Here is an 18,259-nt window from a genome sequence, read left to right as displayed (position 1 = left end):
TGGTTGAAACTGTATATGAAATTCACTACTTGACTGTGGGGTACAGAGATGAGGTAGTCATTCAAAAATAATGTATAACATTATTGCACATAGAGTGAGTCCATGCAACTTATTATGTGACTTGTTAAGCACATTTTTACCACTGAACTTATTTAGGTTTGCCAAAACAAAGGGATTGAATACTTATTGACCTAAGATATTTCAGCTTTTCATTTTTTATTAGTTCGTAAACATTTCGAACAACAGAATTTCACTTCAACATTATTGGGTATTGTGTGTAAGGCCACTGACAACATTTTTATACATTTTAACTGTAGGCTGTATCACAACAAGGGGTGTCAATACTTTCTGAAGGCTCTGCAAGTGTACCTCCCAAGGAATAAATACAACTCTTGTAACACAACCGCATTGTGAGTAGTCACAAGGAAAGGATTTTTTTTAGCAAGAAGTTTGTAAAAAAACAATATAGCTTGCATCATTCAAATAGAGAGTAAAAATGAAGATGAGCAATTAACTACTGCAGAGAGAGGAATGACAAAAAACACATTCATTATGGTGAAATATGGCCACCATCAGGAGATGAAGCCTCTTGAGTTCTAATGAAATAGGCCCCCTGATATCCATGAAGTCAGCAATATGGGTCTCATAACATTTAAAGTATGTGCTTTTTCATCACTGGTTTATATTGCAAAAATAATCTTCCTGATGGTTTCAAGGTACCTTCCTAATTGTACAGCTCATTCGGAAAGTATTCAGAGCGCTTGACTTTTTTCACATTTTGTTACGTTACAGCCTTATTGTAAAATTATTTAAATAGTTTTTCCCCTCATCAATCTACATACAATACCCAATAATACCCAAACATTTTGCTAATTTATTTAAAATAAAAACTGAAATATAATATTTACATAAGTATTCAGACCTTTACTCAGTACTTTGTTGAATCACCTTTGACAGCGATTACAGCCTTGAGTCTTTTTGGGTATGATGCTACAAGCTTGGCAAACCTGTATTTGATGAGTTTCTACCCCCCTCTCAAGCTCTGTCAGGTTGGATGGTGATCGTTGCTGCACAGATATTTTCTGGTCTCTCCAGAGACCTTCGATCAGGTTTAAGTCCGGGCTCTGGCTGGGCCACTCAAGAACATACACAGGCTTGTCCCTAAGACAGTCCTGCGTTGTCTTGGCTGTGTAGTTAGGGTTGTTGTCCTATTGGAAGGTGAACCTTCCCCAGTCTGAGGTCCTGAGCGCTCTGGAGCAGGTTTTTATCAATGATCTCTATGTACTTTTCTCTGTTCATCTTTCCCTCGATCCTGACTAGTCTCCCAGTCTCATGTGCATTTAACTGAGGAGTGGCTTCCGTCTGGCCACTCTACCATTAAGGACTAGTTGTTGGAGTGCTACAAAGATGGTTGTCCTTCTGGAAGTTTCCCCCATCTCCGCAGAGGAACTCTGAAGCTCTGTCAGAGTGACCATCGGGTTCTTAGTTACCTCCCTGACTAAGGCCCTTCTCCCCCGATTGCTCAGTTTGGCAGGGTGGCCAGCTCTAGGAAGAGTCTTGGTGGTTCAAGACTTCTTCCATTTAAGAATGATGGAGGCCACTGTGTTCTTGGGGACCTTCAATGCTGCAGAATCTTTTTGGTACCCTTCCCCAGATCTGTGCCTCGACACATTCCTGTTTTGGAGCACTACGGACAATTCCTTCGACCTCATGGCTTGGTTTTTGCTCTGATGTGCACTGTCAACTGTGGGATTTTAAATAGACAGGTTTGTGCCTTTCCAAAGCATGTCCAATCAATTGAATTGACCACAGGTGGACCTCAATCAAGTTGTTGAAACAGCTCAAGGATGATCACTGGAAATAGGATGCATCTGAGCTCAATTTCGAGTCTTATAGCAAAGGGTCTGAATACTTATGTAAATGTTTAATTATTGGCGGCAAGTAGCCTAGTGGTTAGAGCATTGGGCCGGTAACCGAAAGGTTGCTAGATTTAATCCCCGCGCAGACAAGGTAAAGATCTGTTGTTCTGCCCCTGAACAAGGCAGTTAACCCACTGTTCCTAGGCCGTCATTTTAAATAAGAATTTGTTCTTAACTAACTTGCCTGGTTAAATAAAAAATGTTTAATACATTTGCCAAAATATCCAAAAATGTGTTTTCGCTTTGTCATCATAGGGTAGATTGATGTGAAAAAAATGAAGGGGTCTGAATACTTTCCGAATGCACTGTACATGCAATGGTAATTACGATAATTAAGGCTTTGATGTTCCCCATAAAATCTAATTCTTGGCAATGGAATAATGTATGCAGAAAGAAAGGCCCTGTCCTTGTCTCATATTGCATTAAAAATGTAGTTATGTTAGCTCCGTTTTTGAAAGGTGCCACTTATGTTTTTGTGAAACAGTACCTCACGCTCCAGGTCCTCACACTCCAGATCTTATGAGCTTGTAGACTTTTCACAATATCAAACTGAGCCAAGCCAAACTGTATCATGTTTGCCTAGTAACCAGTGGTGTAGTGGAGGGTTAACACAGTTTACCAAACCTGTGCTGAAAAATGCATTTAAAAAATTGGGAGTGTTACTTTTTTCACCGGGACTGGCGATCATAGTTTACCCCAGGGGTTGGAACCTAAATAATTTTCCCATCGTTTTGTTCTGAACAGAACCATCATTTTTTTCCTTCCGTTCCACTGATCTGACCAGCAAAATACATTTAAATTAAAATACATTTGTATTTGTCACATGCGCTGAATACAACAGGTGTAGACTTTACCGTGAAATGCCTACCTATGAGCCCTTTCCCAACAATTCAGAGTTAAAAAGTTGGAAACATTTTCTAAAAATAAAAAAGGAAATATACTGAACTAAAATATAAATACAACATGTAAAGTGTTGGTCCCATGTTTCATGTGCTGAAAAAAGATCCCAGAAATGTTCTACATGCACAAAAAGCTTATTTCTCAAAAATTGTGTTCACAAATTTGTTTACATCCCTGTTGATTAGCAATTTTCCTTTGCCAAGATAATCGATCCATCTGACAGCTGTAGCATGTCAATATGCTTATTAAACAGCATGATCATTACACAAGTGCAACTTGTGCTGAGGATAATCAAAGGCTACTCTAAAATGTGCAGTTTTATCACACAACACAATGCCACAGATGTCTCAAGTTTTGAAAGAGCATGTTGACTGCGGGAATGTCCACCATAGCGGTTGGCAGAGAATTGAATATTTATTTCTCTACTATTAGCCGCCTACAACGTCATTTTAGGAAATGTATCAGTACATCCAAACAGCCTCACAACAGCAGACCACGTGGAACAACGCCAGCCCAGGACAGCCACATCCGGCTTCTTCACCTGCGGGATCGTCTGAGACCAGCCACCCGGACAGCTGATGAAACCGTGGGTTTACACAACCGAAGAAGTTTGCAAAAAGAAAAACGGCGTGCACGTCGTCCTCACCAGGGTCTTGACCTGACTGCAGTTCGGTGTCGTAAACAACTTCAGTGGGCAAATGCTCACCTTCAGTGGCCAGTGGCATGCTGGAGAAGTGTGATCTTCACAGATTAATCCCGGGTTTCAACTGTTATGGGCAGATGACAGACAGCGTGTATGGCGTTGTGTGGTCGAGCGGTTTGCTGATGTCAACGTTGTGAACAGAGTGTCCCATGGTGGTGGTGGGGTTATGCTATGGAGAGGCCTAAGCTACGGACAACAAACACTTTGATTGCACAGAGGTACCGTGACAAGATCCTGAGGCCCATTGTCGTACCATTCATCCACCATCATCTTATGTTTCAGCATGATAATGCACAATTCCTGGAAGCTGAAAATACTCACCAGACACCAGGCAATTTTGGATGCTCTGGATCGACGTACGACAGCGTGTTCCAGTTCCTACCAATATCCAGCAACTTCGCATAGAGGAGTGGGACAACATTCCACAGGCCACAATCAACAGCCTGATCAACTCTTTGCGAAGGAGATGTTTCACGCTGCATGAGGCAAATGGTGGTTACACAAGATACTGACTGATATTCTGATCAACGCCCCAACCTTTTCTTTAAGGTATGTGACCAACAGATGCATATCTGTATTCCCAGTCATGTGAAATCCAGATTATGGCCTAATTAATTTATTTCAATTGACTGATTTCCTTATTTGAACTGTAACTCAGTAAAATCACAGAGAGACAAAATATAAATTATTGAATATGTTTTTTTCTTGGTGAAATTTGGGGGGAAGCCTGGCTTCCCTTGGCATCCATAAATACACGCCACTGATACCAAGTGGTGATGCAGCCAGTCAAGATGCTCTCAATGGTGCAGCTGTAGAACTTTTTGAGGATCTGAGGGCCCGTGCCAAATATTTTCAGCCTCCTGAGGGGGAAGAGGCATTGTCGTGTGACTGTGTTGGTATGTTTGGACTAGGGGTGCGCCAACATGGCCACACTCGTATTTGTAAATTTATCTGTAAATTGACAGTTGATAGTCGAATTGGATTGGATGATACTCGTGATCGGAAAACAGTTAAGTGTTTTAATATGCCTAAATAGATTTTGGCAAAATACCTCACTGTACGTTCTCACTGCTAAAAAGCTGCAGATTTGGAGCAGCTTGCAGAGGTTTGGGTCTAAGTGTCCTCAGCAGGCTGCCAAGTTTGCTGTCACTCAGTCAGAATGCGCATCAGCGTTTGATCTTTTTCCCCTACCATTGCCCCGCTTGTTAAATATTATGCACATTGATAGCTTCATAGAAAATGTCCTCGCCATGTGATTTATCATAGTAGCAAGCAACAGCAATCTAAAGGATCAGACTGAAAACATGCCAGGAAAAGTGATCGTGAAATTATGAATCGAGTGGACGGAGAAATACAATTTCACTCTATCCAAGCAGAACAGCAGGATCAACATACATCCCGCCCTTCTCTTTACAGACAGGCAAACTTGTTGAGGTATTTTGACCACTTAGAGCCTCGCACATGAAGACAGTACAGTATGGTCTTCATTTTTTTCCCAATCACGGATAATTACCAAAAATACTCGGATCCTAATTGTATCCAGAAAATTGCCCATATCCGTTACGATACTCGTTTTGTCCGGCTACTCGGCACACCCCTAGTTTGCACCATGATTGTTCCTTTGGAACTTGAAGCTCTCGACCCGCTCCACTACAGCCCCATTGATGTGAATAGGGGCATGCTTGGCCCTCTGTTTCCTGTATTCCACAATCAGCTTCTTTGCCTTTCTGACATTGAGTGAGAGGTTGTTATCCTGGGATCACACTGCCAGGTCTCTGACCTTCTCTCTATAGACATCATCGTCAATCATCAGGCCTACCACCGTCGTGTCATCAGCAAACTTAATGAGGGTTTTGGAGTCGTGTGCTGCTATGCAGTCGTGGGTGAACAGGGAGTACAGGACGGGACTAAGCACGCATCCGTGTTGAGGTTCTGTGTGGCGGATGTGTTGTTGCCTACCCTCACCACCTGGGGGTGGCCTGTCACAACCTGGGGGTGGCCTGTCGGATTCAGTTGCAGAGTGAGGTTTTAGCTTAGTGATGAGCTTGAAAGGGCACTATGCTGTTGAGGACTGAGCTGTAGTCAATGAACAGCATTCTCATGTAGGTATTCCTATTGTCCTGGTGGGAAAGGGCAGTGTGGATTGCAATAGCGATTGTGTCATCTGTGCCTCTATTGGGGCGGTATGCGAATTGGAGTGGGTCCAGGGTGTCTGGGATGATGGTGTTGATGAGAGCCATGATCAGCATTTCATGGCTACAGATGTGGGGGCTACAGGGTGATAACCTGTCTAAATGATTATCTTGGCATTCTTGGGCGTAGGGACCTTGGTGGTCTGCTTGAAACATGTAGGTTTTACAGACGGTCAGGGAGAGATTGAAAATGTAATTGAAGACACTTGCCAGCTGGTCAGCATATGCTCTGAGTACACGTCCTGGTTATCCGTCTGCCTTGTGAATGTTATTAACTTGTTTAAAGGTCTTACTAAATCAGCTACGGAGAGCCTGATCAAACAGTAGTCCCGAACAGCTCTCATGTATGGTTCGGTGTTGCTTGCCTCGAAGCGAGCATACTAGGCATTTAGCTCATCTGGTAGGCTTGCGTCACAGGGCAGCTCGCGACTGGGTTTCCTTTTGTAATATTTGATCGTTTGCGAGCCCTGCCACACCCGACGAGCTTTAGAGCCGGTGTAGTAGGATTTTGTCTTAGCCCTATATTGATGCTTTCTTGTTTGACGGTTCATCAGAGGGCATAGCAGGATTTCTTATAAGTGCCCAGATTAGTGTCCCGCCCCTTGAAAGCTGCAGCTCTAGCGTGGATGTTGCTTGTAATCCATGGCTTCTGGTTGGGATATGTATGGTCACCAACAAAAATGTGCTTGTTATCGCATTGTCACTATGGGGTATTGTGTGTAGATTGCTGATGTTTTTATTTATGTTTAATCCATTTTAGAATACGGGTGTAACATACTTTCTCGAAGGCACTGTATATATGGTCACTGATGTCGTCGATGCACTTATTATTGAAGCTGATGTGGTAAACTCCTCAATGCCATCGGATGAATTCCGGAGCATATTCCTGTTGCTTAGCATCCACTTCATCGGATCACTTCCGTATTGAGCGCATCACTGGTATTTCCTCTGAGTTTTTGCTTGTAAGCAGGAATCAGGAGGATAGAGTTATAGACAGATTTGCCAAATGGAGGGCGAATGAGAGCTTTGCATGGGTATCTGTGTGTGGAGTAAAGGTGATCTATAGTTTTTTCACCTCTAGTTGCACAGGTGACATGCTGGTAGAACTGAGGTAAGAAGTATTTCAGTTTTCCTAAAATCAACGGCTACTAGGAATGCGGTCTTAGTGCCAGCATCGGTGGTAAGTAGACAACTACAAAAAATATAGATGAAAACTCTCTTGGTAAATAGGTCTACAGCAGTAGCCACCAAACTTTTCTGAGTCAAGATCACTTCCTGAGTCAAAATACAAGCTGAGATCTACCACTCAGATAAAAAGAACATGACTTAAAAAACGTATTAAGCCTATGCAACATTTACCAATTAAAAACTGTTCTGTAGAAATTAGGTTTGTTTAGTAGTGTCACGTCCTGACCAGTAATGGGGGTTATTTGTTAATGTAGTTTGGTCAGGACGTGGCAGAGGGTATTTGTTTTATGTGGTTCGGGGTGGTGGTTTGTTTAGTAGGGTATTTGATTTATGTATTCCGGGGGGTTTTGGGCACTGTTCTATGTTAGTGTATTTCTATGTTCTGTCTAGTCTTTTGTATTTCTATGTTTTGTTAATTGGGGTTGGACTCTCAATTGGAGGCAGGTGTTTTCTAGTTGCCTCTGATTGAGAGTCCTATATATAGGTGTGTGTTTGTTGAGTACTTTGTGGGAGATTGTTCTGTGTATAGCCTTGTGCCTTACCAGCATGTGATTAGTCGTTGTGGTTTCCTTTGTGTTTGTTTTGGTTCTCCTTCTTGTCCGTTTATAATAAAGAAGATGAGTGCACATTTCCCCGCTGCATTTTGGTCTATATCCGACGACAACCGTTACAAGTAGGCTATAGGCCTAATACATTCTCACTGCATATCGGCTATGCTTGAATACACCGCCAATGTTGTTGTTCTCAGACCATTTAGAAATTATATACACTGCTCAAAAAAATAAAGGGAACACTAAAATAACACATCCTAGATCTGAATGAATGAAATAATCTTATTAAATACTTTTTTCTTTGCATAGTTGAATGTTTTGACATCAAAATCACATAACAATAATCAATGGAAATCCAATTTATCAACCCATGGAGGTCTGGATTTGGAGTCACACTCAAAATTAAAGTGGAAAACCACACTACAGGCTGATCCAACTTTGATGAAATGTCCTTAAAACAAGTCAAAATGAGGCTCAGTAGTGTGTGTGGCCTCCACGTGCCTGTATGACCTCCCTACAATGCCTGGGCATGCTCCTGATGAGGTGGCGGATGGTCTCCTGAGGGATCTGCTCCCAGACCTGGACTAAAGCATCCGCCAACTCCTGGACAGTCTGTGGTGCAACGTGACGTTGGTGGATGGAGCGAGACATGAGGTCCCAGATGTGCTCAATTGGATTCAGGTCTGGGGAACGGGTGGGCCAGTCCATAGCATCAATGCCTTCCTCTTGCAGGAACTGCTGACACACTCCAGCCACATGAGGTCTAGCATTGTCTTGCATTAGGAGGAACCCAGGGCCAACCGCACCAGCATATGGTCTCACAAGGGGTCTGAGGATCTCATCTCGGTACCTAATGGCAGTCAGGCTACCTCTGGCGAGCACATGGAGGGCTGTGCGGTCCCCAAAGAAATGCCACCCCACACCATGACTGACCCACCGCCAAACCGGTCATGCTGGAGGATGTTGCAGGCAGCAGAACATTCTCCACGGCATCTCCAGACTGTCACGTCTGTCACATGTGCTCAGTGTGAACCTGCTTTCATCTGTGAAGAGCACAGGGCGCCAGTGGTGAATTTGCCAATCTTGGTGTTCTCTGGCAAATGCCGAACGTCCTGCACGGTGTTGGGCTGTAAGCACAACCCCCACCTGTGGACGTCGGGCCCTCATACCACCCTCATGGAGTCTGTTTCTGACCGTTTGAGCAGACACATGCACATTTGTGGCCTGCTGGAGGTCATTTTGCAGGGCTCTGGCAGTGCTCCTCCTGCTCCTCCTTGCACAAAGGGGAGGTAGCGGTCCTGCTGCTGGGTTGCTGCCCTCCTACGGCCTCCTCCACATCTGATGTACTGGCCTGTCTCCTGGTAGCACCTCCATATGCTCTGGACACTACGCTGACAGACACAGCAATCCTTCTTGCCACAGCTCGCATTGATGTGCCATCCTGGATGAGCTGCACTACCTGAGCCACTTGTGTGGGTTGTAGACTCCGTCTCATGCTACCACTAGAGTGAAAGCACCGCCAGCATTCAAAAGTGACCAAAACATCAGCCAGGAAGCATAGGAACTGAGAAGTGGTCTGTGGTCACCACCTGCACAACCACTCCTTTATTGGGGGTGTCTTGCTAATTGCCTATAATTTCCACCTGTTGTCTATTCCATTTGCACAACAGCATGTGAAATTTATTGTCAATCAGTGTTGCTTCCTAAGTGGACAGTTTGATTTCACAGAAGTGTGATTGACTTGGAGTTACATTGTGTTGTTTAAGTGTTCCCTTTATTTTTTTGAGCAGTATATTTTAAATTAGGTAAATGATCTCACTTGTAATAGACCATTTGTTGTTTTACTTGTGAGGCACCTCTGAGAGGGCATAATAATTCGCTTTTTTTACAAGACTGGCCTGCATCTGATTATCAGTCTGAGTGGAGGGAGCAGCGGTGAGGTAGCCTCTCACCCGACTTACTGTCCCTCTGCTCTCCCTCCCTCCGCTGAGAAAAGGGGACACAGTTTTCCAGATGGCGAAACCCATGTTGCACTGCATTATGTCTGCCTTATGCACCAATTCATGTTGTTAGTCCTATGAGCAGAGAAAGTTAAATATTTATGAATATTAAAAAAAGCCACTAAGAACACACAAGAACACTTTGCTATACTCATTCGTTGTAGCATAAGTGGAAGTAGGGAGAACGCACATTTTATGGCTTAACAAAGTGTTGACAGTGCTGAATAACAACTTACATTCTTTGCTGTATTCGTTCTCTCTCTCTAGGCACGATTTTAAAAGTTTTTAAATCTCACAGCATCAACTTTGCTGTGCATTCAAGGTTTCTTTTTACATTCTATGACTCGAGGAAACTGATTGGCCAGCAGTAGGCCTATAGGTGCACTTGATTCTCTCTCTGGACCTTCCGGGTAGGTTGAGTTCTACCTTCAGACACATGAAATGTTACAAAATGGGAACACTTTGCCTTCCCGGCGCTATGGCTGCTGAATCAATGTTATCTACCACCAACAGCTTGAAAACAAATAAAATAGGAACGCAAGGCTTTATCGTTGGGTTTTTTACAGAAATGTTTGGTGATCGACTTGGAATGCCTTGGAGATCGACCAGGCTCCCTTAATATTAGAGATTGAGCACTAGCTGTTGTTAACAAAGAGACACACACCATCCCCCCTGAGTTTGCCCGACGCTGTATAGAAAAACCAGCTAGATTCATATTTTCCATGTCCTTGTTCAGCCACGACTCGGAGAAACATGTGTGTCAGGGATTTGGGCCTGGTCCAGGATGAGCTGTATACAAATCGCCTCTGGCTCATTTAAGTAGAAATCTTCTTCCAAATCGAGGTTAGTGATCACTGTTTATGTCCAGAAGCTCTTTTCGGTCATAAGACATGATGACGGAAACATTATGTACCAAAAACGTTAAAATCAGCGAAGAAAAAAACTCAAAGTAGCACAATTGGTCAGGGGCCCATAAAACGGCTGCTATTCCCTCCAGCTCCATTATTATTCTGAACCGGTTCGAACCCCTAAAAAGTTACTGTTTATTGTTCCTCTTTAAACCTCTGATATCAATACCTTTTTTTACATTTAGCTCGATAGTAAATTGCTTCGCCAATCAGTGCGGATAGAGCAGCTTGCTATAGAGCGGGCAAGCTATTTACGTGCATTGGACAGACGTGTAGGGCACAAGATGCAACTGAAATTCTGCGGATGGGGAGAGACGAGAGATGGTGGTGGAGGAGGAGGCTTGACTTGAAGTGCTGGGCATCATGTTGTTATGACATGCATTATCTGAACTATGCCACAGAATTATACTTACGAAGGAGCTTCTTCTATGAAGGAACTTTGAATGTCTTTGATCTTCAGAGAGTTGGCTTAACGTTGGACCAGCTAGCTAGCTAACAAGTTTGTGTGCAGAGCAACATCAGAATTGAAATAAAAACACATTTTACCTTTGTGTAGTTAATAAATCCAATGTGAAACGTGATAACTATAGCATCCTTAACTAGCACTGAAAAGGTTAATCCATTCTTCTTTAATTACAAATCTCTCTCCCTAATTGCTTATAATGTCAGTACCTGCCCCTCCCACTATGTTTATTACCCGATCCCAAGCTTTTACAATTATGGTTCTGTTTCCGTAACAGTATAGATCACTTTCGTTCTCAGTTCTGATTCTGCCCCTCAAAAAATTACGTTATTTTCCGGTACTTTCTGTTCTCTGAACCGGTTCCAATCCCTGGTTTACCCACCTATTTTTAGACCACTACATTACTGCCAGTAGCATACTTTAACACTACTCTTTCCAGCATGGTTCAGTTCACTAAAATTGGACAATTTTTGATCTACTATTGCCCATTCATAAGCAGCCCAATGGGCAGAGATGATGAAGCCAAAAATATGGACCACCCGTTTGTCACCTCACTCATCAACATCGGTCAGCTTTGAATTTAAAAGACCAACCACATTTTCCTGCATTGGAATTACAATCCCACATTCGCCCTGTTGTAACATCACATTTTCTGACAGCGCAACAATGTTCTATAAAAACAGGTAACGTAGTTAGACCTAGTATTCAAACTATAGGGGTGCTTCTTCTCATACATTTGTTCAGAAAATGTTCTCATTTCCATTTATACTCTCCATTAAACACTTCGGGGAAAAGGAAGCTATGTGACTTTAAGAATGAATAAACCTGCCTCATTTGGATGTGTCTAGTATCACAGGCAGCCTCTGGAAGCCCCAGTTTCACATTTTCTTGACAGTGTCTTTGATGATCACTGATTTATGTTGCGAATCATCCAACAATGCAGAGAGGGTCAGTGGAGACCAGCTCTACTGATCCTGACTGAGCTTTATTGTCTGGCCCCTCCCCAGCATCGTGGGCCCATCAATGCCTTGGCTTAGCTCTCTCATAACCTCTCTGGGCTAGGTGGGACGTTTGCGTCCCACACTAGTCAACAGCCAGTGGAATCCCGTGGCGCGAAATACAAATACCTCAAATGCTATAACTTCAATTTCTCAAACATATGACTATTTTACACCATTTTAAAGACAAGACTCTCCTTTATCTAACCACACTGTCCGATTTCAAAAAGGCTTTACAACGAAAGCAAAACATTAGATTATGTCAGCAGAGTATCCAGCCAGAAATAATCAGACACCCATTTTTCAAGCTAGCATATAATGTCACAAAAACCAAAACCACAGCTAAATGCAGCATTAACCTTTGATGATCTTCATCAGATGACACTCCTAGGACATTATGTTATACAATACATGCATGTTTTGTTCAATCAAGTTCATATTTATCAAAAACCAGCTTTTTACATTAGCATGTGACGTTCAGAACTAGCATTCCCACCGAACACTTCCGGTGAATTTACTAAATTACTCACGATAAACGTTCACAAAAAACATAACAATTATTTTAAGAATTATAGATACAGAACTCCTTTATGCAATCGCGGTGTCCGATTTTAAAATAGCTTTTCGGTGAAAGCACATTTTGCAATATTCTGAGTAGATAGCCCGGCCATCACAGGCTAGCTATTTTGACACTCACCAAACTCAGATTTACTATAAGAAAAATTGGATTACCTTTGCTGTTCTTCGTCAGAATGCACTCCCAGAACAAATGTTGGTTTGGTTCCAAATAATCCATAGTTATATCCAAATAGCAGCGTTTTGTTTGTGCGTTCAAGACACTATCCGAAGGGTGACGCGCCGGCACATATCGTGAAAACATTTTTCAAAATATTCCATTACCGTACTTCGAAGCATGTCAAACGCTGTTTAAAATAACTTTTTATGCGATTTTTCTCGTAAAATAGCCATAATATTCCAACCGGGAGAAGTTGTTTTCGTTCAAAGAAGAAAATGGACTCTTCACGTGCATGCGCGCGCACCCGTCTCATTGTTCTCAGATCGACCACTTACCAAATGCGCTACTGTTTTTCAGCCAGTAACTGCAGAGTCATCATTCAACGTTCTGGCGCCTTTTGAGAGCCTATGGGAGCCTTAGAAAGTGTCACGTTACAGCAGAGATCCTCTGTTTTGGATAGAGATGACAAAGAAGGCCAAGAAATGGTCAGAGAGGGTGCTTCCTGTTTGGAATCTTCTCAGGTTTTGGCCTGCCATATGAGTTCTGTTATACTCACAGACACCATTCAAACAGTTTTAGAAACTTTAGGGTGTTTTCTATCCAAATCAAACAATTGTATGCATATTCTAGTTACTGGGCAGGAGTAGTAACCAGATTAAATCGGGTACATTTTTTATCCGGCCGTGCAAATACTGCCCCCTATCCCCAACACATTCCATTCTCACAACATCAGTAGCAGTGAGTACACGTATGGCATGTTTCTCTTTTCTGCTTACATGGAAAATTGGTTAGGCTATTTGATGAAGGTCAGTGGCTTTTCTGAGCATGCAGGCATTGTAACAGAAACTCAACAGGGTCATTTTTTACCTATCTTTGCTCAGTTACCAAAAATGCCCATTGCGGTTAACACATTTCTCACAGTGCTCCAAGTGCAAATACTCTGAACTGCACTTAGATCTTTGTTGGAGTTCTAGGCGAAGGATAGCGTTCTCAATTACATTTCTGTTTTAAAGGTATTCTGAAATGTCTCCACATTGCACACATTCTATTTAAATACATTGTCACGTACAGTAGGGCAGCGATCATCAACTAGATTCAGCTGCGGGTCTGTTTTTTTCTTGAGTGGATGGTCAAGGGGCTGGAACATAATTACAAATCATTTGTAGACTATAAATTGATTGTAAGAAGCCCAAACAGATATAACATGTGACTAAAACAAACATTTCAAACCTTGCTTACATTTGTATACGATCATATACCTGTATATCTCTCTCCTAATATTTCTTAATTTCATTATTTTACTTTTAGATGTGTGTATTGTTGTGAATAGATACTACTGCTCTGTTGGAGCTAGGAACACAAGCATTTCGCTACACTCGCAATAACATCTGCTAAATATGTGTATGGGACCAATAACATTTGATTTGATATTATGCGTGAGAATACTTTGGAACAGATTTCCAAATAAAATCACCCGAGGGCCTCCAGTGCGGGAAACAACCTGCCCTTGTTTGTTGAAAATTACGGTAATGAATTTATTGAAGAAATTAGATTTCCTCCAAGTAATATCATAATACAATGCAGGTTGTCTCTATTCTGGCTCCTAAATCAATGCACAGGATGCTACCTGGACCACACTTGTCATATCAATATGAAATGTTGACAGGGAGAACTGTAGAGAGCTAGCCTGTGACCCTGTTTTAATGTGTTGCCTCAGGGCCTTTCCTGGGCTGCAATAACATCACTACTTACTCACTGGCATTGGGACCTTAATGATAGGGTAGATACTGAGACAAAAAAAGATACAGAGACAGACGATAGAGGCAGAAAAGATACAGAGGTAGAAAGGTTGGCAGAACACCAGGGGAATGCAATGAGGCTTCCACATAAGCAAGTTATTCCACACTGTTTATACATACTCCAATTGCACGAAATTTAGCAACCCGCGAAACTCACTGTCATTTAGCCTTGTGTCACATAAGTCATTACAGATGATGATAAAGCTCTACTGTTGCTACATGTAGCAATTCAGGTGTCACGTTCACTGTCCTCAAACTCTCTGTCATAAATCAGCCAAGGTGCAGCGTGCTGATAATTCCACATTCTTTATTGAAGATAACCGAACAAAAACAAGAAACAGGTAAACAGACATAAACGTGACACAACTGTGGCGCACACAAAACACTCACAGAAATAATAATTACCCACAAACACAGGTGGGGAAAAGGCTGCCTAAGTATGATTCCCAATCAGAGACAACGATAGACAGCTGCCTCTGATTAGGAACCATACTCGGCTAAACACAAAGAAATAGAAAACATAGGAGGCCCACCCCGACCTAACCAAACAGTGAAAAACGGCTCTCTCAGGTCAGGACGTGACATCAGGTCTAAATTATCTAAATGTGATTGGACTACCTAATTTAGTCTAGATGGAAATGCAGAACGAAGAATCTGTGTGTAGGCTCGTCACGTAGTTGTCCAGTACTGCATGAGCTTTTTTTTAATGGTTTGTTGTTTGTGGAAATGAGTCTGATTTTTTTAGCTGATTTTAATGATGTTGTGCCAACAGACAGGGCAGTGATGGTAAATGAATAACCATGTAACTGACGTTTACGGATGATGACCTTCATGAAAATACAAAAACTGTCAAAACCGTTTCAGTAGGCCTACATTAATTATTTGAAAAACATATGGTTTTATTAACTTTATTTTCATGTAGATTTTACCTCATAGCGGGAGTATTCACTAATGATTATAAGCAATTGTTTTTCTAATTTAGTCTGCCTATTAAACTGTCTACATTTCCTCTTTCCAACTGTTGTTTGATGCTCCAGCAGCTAAACCGCTAGAAGTGCGGGGGTGTATGGGCTATGGCACGTTATGTGTGGACTTTCTTTTATACAATGCATGTTTTCATTACTTGCTAGTAAATAAATAAATCGGTCTTCTTTTTAAAAGGTTGGATGTGTCTGACTATTCATTAATTATTCAACAGCAGTCGACAAGGTTGTTCTGTCTCTGAGGCCTATAATGCGCTAATGTTGTGTCAAATGGACAATGTGCCAATCCTCTCCAACCTGGCATGGTATAATTTGATACGGAATCTTTTCTTAATTTATAGACTAATCAACTCTGATAAATAGGCTATGGACATGTTGAGTGTATTTTCTTACTATTTTAATAATTGTCAATTTCATACTGTCACATAGCTGTCTCTCCCCTTCATACTTTCCTCATCAATTCATTATCTTATAGCCTACTTCCAGAAAGCCTAATGTAGGCCTAGGTTTTTTAATACATTTTAATTAAATATTTGCTCGTGTCTGACAAGCTGGTGGATTTGATTGGTGTGTGTGTGAGTTCACTGATTATATCTATTGTCCTACAGTGCCTCCATTCACTTATTCCACATTTTGTTGTGTTACAGCCTGGATTAAAATATGTTTTTCTCACCCATCTACACCAATGGGGGCTCCTCAGAGGAGGACCATCCTCAGTGAATTTCATAACAATAGAAATTGTAAAACATTTTAAAAGTTATCCTTTTTAGATAAAATTATACTAAATATAATCATGTCACCAAATAATTGATTAGAACACACTGTTATGCAATTAAGGTCTACAGTAGCGTCAACAGCACTCTGTAGGGTAGCACCATGGTGTAGCCGAAGGACAGCTAGCTTCCATCCTCAATACAAAACCTAGGAGGCTCATGGTTCTCATCCCCTTCCATAGACTTACACAGTAATTATGACCACTTCCAGGGGACGTCCTCCAATCTGTCAGAGCTCTTGCAGCATGAACTGATATATTGTCCACCCAATCTGTCACACCCTGATCTGTTTCACCTGTATTTGTGATTGTCCCCACCCCCCTCCAGGTGTCGCCCAACTTCCCCATTATCCCCTGTGTATGTATTTTTACCTGTGTTCTCTGTTTGTCTTGTTTGTCATATGCATGCAACACCCTTCCCTGCTCTGCCACGGGCCTATCGCCCTTTGAGTGTTCCATGGGGTATTAGCCCCCGCTCTTCCCCGAGCAGATGTTTATCTGCCGTTGTCATTGTACCTGGACGAGAGCCCGGTCGGCCCTCCTCAAGACCACCTCCAGGTATCGACGACAAGCGGATCAACATCGGACCCCGGCTCCACTGTATCGTCTCGGGCAGAAGGTATGGCTATCCACCCAGGATCTGCCTCTCTGGGTGGAATCCAGCAAACTCTCCCCCAGGTTTATTGGCCAGTTTTCCATCTTTAAAATTATTAGTTCCTCTGCTGTTCGTCTTCTGTTGCCCCACACCCTGATCTGTTTCACCTGTCTTTGATTGTCTCCACCGCCCATTATCCCCTGTGTATTTATACATGTGTTCTCTGTGGCCAGTTCGTCTTGTTGGTCAGGTCAACCAGCATTTTTTGCTACAGCTCCTGCTTTTCCCCAGTCTCTTTTGTCATCCTCCTGGTTTTGACCCTTGCCTGTCCTGACCCTGAGCCTGCCCGCCTAACCACTCTGCCTGACCTGACCCTGAGCCTGCCTGCCGTTCTGTACCTTTGCTCCTGTTGCTGTAATTAACATTATTACTTCGACACGGTCTGCATCTGGGTCTTACTTTTATTGTGATACAATCAAAGGATCAGAGAATGAATCTTGTACTGAAAGCATAAGCTACAGCTAGGTAGTACTGCAGTGCATAAAATGTGGTGAGTTGTTTACATTTACATTTTAGTCATTTAGCAGACGCTCTTATCCAGAGCGACTTACAGTAGTGACTGTATACATTTCATTTCATGCATTTTTTTTGTTGACTCAAAGATAGTGAAAGACAGTAGTTGAACACTTTTGAACAATTACATTTCTTCCAAAATGAAAAAAGCAAGAGAAAAATAGAGGATGTCATTTTTTTTCTCTTTCAGTTTCACTCCCTTAGCTAGCAAATTCAGCTAGCTAGTTTAGCCTATTGAAACACCCTCCTCAAACAGAGGGATGCTATGTTAGCTAGCTGGCTATGACATTCCAACACAACACTGGAACTCTTTCAAGTCAAGGTAAGCTTTGGTTTTACAAATGTATTGCCACCGGGGCCCGCCTGTGTAACTGCTTACTGACTGTACACTGTAACATTACTGCATGATTGTAGCGGGTTTACTAACGTGCTAGTTCTATTAGCTATGCTGATTATGATGGTGACAACGATGTAGCCTGTGTGTAGCGGTTTGGCTTGGAAAGGTTTTTTCACCTGGGCACATACAGCTGATGTGTTGTACAATGAAGTCCACAAGCAAAGGGAAGAGGTGAGAGCAGAGTGTATAGAGAATGAATACACTGTGGTTGCTATGAAAGTGAACTGTTTACGCATGATCAGGGGTGTATTCATCTGTTGAAAAATGTTTCTTAAATGGAAGCAAACGGGGATAAACATACCTGAATTTGTCCAATAGAAATGCTTGTTTGCAACTGTTGAACTAATTATTACACACTATATCAGCTAGATGCAGGCAAGAGTGTGCAAGGCTGCACTCTCTCTCCATGTGTCACTGTCACCTCAAATGTGTCTCTCGACCTGTGTGCACCTATGTTGTAAACTTTCATTCATAGGCTAGGTTGTAGCAACCTCATGATGGGTATAGGGAAAATTTGAGTATCATGTAGTAGCCTAAACCTATCACTGTTACATTAAACTGGGTGAGGTGACTGGAATATGA

The sequence above is a fragment of the Salmo salar genome, chromosome 16 (assembly GCF_965601325.2).
Source record: "Salmo salar chromosome 16, fSalSal1, whole genome shotgun sequence".
Lineage (NCBI taxonomy): Eukaryota > Metazoa > Chordata > Actinopteri > Salmoniformes > Salmonidae > Salmo > Salmo salar.
Note: the sequence above shows the minus strand (reverse complement) of the source record.